The following is a 5,000-nucleotide window of genomic DNA, read 5'->3' on the forward strand; positions in this document are numbered from 1 at the left end:
CAATATGTGTTAAGATTCTCTCTCTATTTGAGTATTAAATTGTAGTAAAATAGTTTGTCGTTCATATTATTATTGTTAATATTGTTATCATTATCATTGTTATTTCTCTTTGTATCATCACTATTTTTTATTTATTTATTATCATTATGATTATCATGATCTTTGTCATCATTATGCATATCATCATTATCATTGTTATCATCATTGTCATTTCTTTTATTGTTGTTATATTCAGTATTATCAATATCATCATCATTTTCATTATTGTTATCATCATTATGATTACCATTATTATCATCATGATGATTATCATTATTATCATTATAATTATCATTATTACCATCATTATGATTATCATTATTATTATTATTATCATCCTCATCCTCATTATTATTACTATTATTTCTCATCACTATTATTATCATCAATATCATTATAGTTATCAGTAGTATCATCATCAACATTATCATTATTAACAGCAATGTTATTATCATTATCATTACCATTGCTGTTGTTATTATAACTGCCAATTTTTAAATCATTATAATCATAATCATCCTTATAATAATTAGTTTTCATCATTATCTTTATAACTATTATCATTTCTATTATCATCATTAGTATTATCATTATCATAACTAAAATTACTATAATTATATAAAAAAAAAAAAAAATGATACTGTCAACGCTTTCTGACAAAATTTACATTTTTTCCACCTTTTTTACATGACGAATATCTATGTTGATTGTCATGAAGATCAAATAACTAAAAAGAAGCAACAAAAACAAAAAACAAAGACACTAAATTCGGTGATGTGTATCTACCGAGGAAAAAATATGCATCATTACTGGCAAGCAAGATATATTTTTTATGGTTTTTACAAGTTCTAGTGACTCAAAAGGTATATAATTAGGTAAATATTCTTGATGACGGAAGCTTTGTCTGACAATACGTCACTACTGTATTTAGTTATACATATACATATAAGTACATATGTGTGTGTATAAATATACACACACACACACACACACACACACACACACACACATATATATATATATATATATATATATATATATATATATATATATATATATATACATACATATGTGAGTGTGTGTGTAATCGTATATATCTATCTATATATATTTAAATAGATATTCGTATGTATGTATATATATCTATCTATATATATATGTGTGTGTGTGTGTTTGTGACACACATAAATTACAAATCACTATTTGTTAATATACTTGCATCCTTGGGAGAAATGCCCCCCCACATGCGAAACACCCCATATGGCTGAAGAGTAAGAGAGTGCGAAACCACACTCCTTGGTAATTTCTCACAAGATGGAGATGGCGTGACGCACCAACGGAGGAAATAGCCAAACATCCTTTAACTTCGCATCACTCGCGAAAATTGTGTAGTTCCTGAAGTTCTACTTGTTAATAGGGCTCAAATTCCAGGTTGAAATGTATCGTCTACTCGACTTAACGTTTGTCGAATGGGTCTTCTCTTGTCCTCTCCTTGTTCGTGCGTTTTGACTTTGGATTTAACCTTTGTTGTTGTTTCGTGGGAATGCAATGCAAAATTCATCAGATGTATGTATATATATACATTTTTTTTTTTTCTTTTTTAAGGATTGAGATGAAATGGAAAGCTTTAAATTAATATCCGAGTATAAATCTTTCTGAACTTTCATGACATATTCACTCACATTTGTCGTCAATTAACTTTTTGAAAAATACGTTTAACATAAAATAATTTTACCCTCCCTCCTCAAAAAAAAAAAAAATAAAAATAAAAAAAAAATAAAAAAAAAATAAATAAATAAATAATACTGATAATGATAAAATACAAAGGAATAAATAAGTAAAAATAACAATAGATCAATAGTTGAATTAATAAATTCTAGAACGTGATAAGGGGAGAGTCTAGCAATCAAGTTTTACACGCTGCAAATCCAACCCAATGACTAGCAACAGGTATCATTTCCTGTGTGCATTGAAGCGTAATGATCCGTGAAATGTAAGACACAGTTATCAATGTTTGTTGCAGTACAAATAAAATAACTTGGTTGTATGTGTGTTTGTGTGTGTGTGTGTGTTTGTGTGTGTGTGTGTGTGTGTGTGTGTGTGTGTGTGTGCGTGTGTGTGTGTGTGTGTGTGTGTCCAATTAGGCATGATAGTGTAATACTTTGCACAGCTATATTTCAGGAAATTTTATGTTCTACTATAACCTCTCCTTATGCACTTGTAGGAGTAACTAGGTCACACCTTAATGGACGCAGAGCTCAAGATATTTTTGCAATTGATTGGTCAATCTTGAATATAAAAATTCCTCGTCTGACAATTCAATTATTTAGTATTATTTGGTATTCGGTTTCATTGAAAAAAAAAACAGCTTACTCTTGTGATATAAAAGGATTTACTAAGGAGAAATATTGTAAGGATTATCATTTCTTGCATGTGAATATATGGAACAGCATGTATATGATAATATCAATATATTCAACATTATAAAGTTTTTTAAGACTTTTAAAAGGACTTGAACTATTAGAAAGGGCGCGGTGGTTGGAAGGTTGTAAACTATATCGTCTTAAAGGCTGTGTAATTTTTTTTTTTCTTTTTTTTTTTTTTTTTGCACACTTTGATTATCTTTTTTTTTCTATCGTTGAATTAAACCTTAATACATCATTAATATTTGATTATTGATTTTCTGATTGTTCCGTAAAAGCTGTTATAAATCGTTAGGTTATAAGTCATTTGTATCTTGTTTTGAAAACTGTGTGTTTGGCAAAGAATTTCTGAAATTATTTTTCGGCATTGTTTCTATCCTCACCATCAACATTTTGTTTTATGTCATTTTATCATTATCATTGTCATTATCATTATGGTTGGATTCATTGCTACTGTCATTGTCATTATTACTGCTAATACTATCATTTTCATTTTATTCCGATCATAATTATCCTTTTCATTTTCATTATTCTCCTAAAAACTGTTCTTAACACTACTGAACAATCATCGTGTTATTATCACTGTTATTATAATCCTTAGCAGCAACAGTACATTTTTATGGCATTGTTACCCACTACTACAATGTAAATACAATCCTTTGTTTGACCACAAGGAAAAAAAATCTTTTTTTTTCATCATCTGTCTGCTTCCGGTCACGATACATTTTCTATATTCCACTTAGATTATTTTGATGTTTATCTTAGATTATGGCGAAATATGATCAACATTCTTATAATCGTATACCTTTTACATACATGCATATATATATATATATATATATATATATATATATATATATATATATAATGTATGTATATATATATATATATATATATATATATATATATATATATATATATATATGCACACGCACACACATATACACACACGCACGTATACACACAAATACACATATAAATAGACACAGATACATACACATACACACAGACAGACACACACACACACACAAACACGCACACACACACACACACACACACACACACACAAACACGCACACACACACACACACACACACACAAACAAAATCGTGTATTATGTGTTTTGGTGGGTGGTCATATCCTATGCATTGATGTTGCTATGTGTGGAACTGTGCACTTGAGAAATTTATCAATACACTTTCAATAAATCACAAACTCAGTTTCGTCGTGTCCTTTTATTCATCAATGCATTTATTTATTCATTTTGACGACATGTAAAAGCAACAATTGACATTTCAAAACAATACCTTATTTGTGCTAATATATTCAGAACAATTACAATCAATTATGGTTAATTAAGCCTTTGTTTTGAAATTCAGCCTTTTTTAGGGGGTTCTTTGCTAGTGAATGACGTCAGATGCCATTTGTTCTGCCAAAAGTGAGCTTCTAACTTTTGGTCTTACATCATAGACCATGAAATCAGTGTTCTGTGATATGTACATTCAACTATCTTGCTTCTGTGTTGTGTATCATATACTTTATTTATTTTTATATTCATTCACTTACTTTACACTGGAGATGGGTTATTCGATTTAATATTCATCTGTTTGTGTTCCTCTGTTATATATGAATGTAGTATTCATCTACTCTCGTTTATCTCTTATTCACATATTTATTATTCATCTACCGTTTAATTAGTCTATATTTGTCTATCTTACATTCACCTGCATTTCATTCAAGCAAGTTACATCCATCTATATTTTACTTATTTATGTGTACCTACCTACCTAATTTATCAGCCTTATCATTCATCTACCATTCGCCTACTCAAAATTCGTCTACCTTATTGCACCTACGTCGCATTCATGCATATTGCATTCATCAACACTACATCAACTTACCATCCACTCATATACATAGATTCACCAAACGTACCTCATCCATCTACTCTGTATATCAATCTATTATCATCCATCTATTCTGTATATCAATCTATTATACTCCATCTATTTTGCATTCGCCGACCTTGATTGGCATGTGGTGTCATTTCACGGCAGTAAAATTGGCGGGAAAAAATTGACAAGATACTTTGGAAGAAAATGGACTAACATGATATGCTTACGGGAAGTTGAAACCAATAAGTATTGGAAATAAAAGTTAGGAATAAATTGTAGATGATGGTGATGATTTGTGGTGATTGTGGCGGTGGTGGTGATGGTATTAGTACTGATGATAAGAAGAATAATGGTATTGATAATATTTATTATAAAAATGATAGAACAATAGCAACAACAAAAGTAATAATGGTAATGATAATGGTAAAAATAATAATAACAATAATAATAATAATAATAATATTAATAATATTAATAATAATAACAATAACAACAATATTGAAAATAATCAAATAACACCAACGGCAACAAAAACAATCAGAATATGAATACAAAATCAGTAACGAAAGAACAAACAACAACAAAAAAAAGGTATGGCCAGGAGAGCCCAACAGTCACGCATCCTTTGACCATGATCCACGTG

This window comes from Penaeus japonicus, unplaced genomic scaffold (genome assembly GCF_977035675.1).
Source record: "Penaeus japonicus unplaced genomic scaffold, GWHDUDI00000001_assembly GWHDUDI00000034, whole genome shotgun sequence".
Lineage (NCBI taxonomy): Eukaryota > Metazoa > Arthropoda > Malacostraca > Decapoda > Penaeidae > Penaeus > Penaeus japonicus.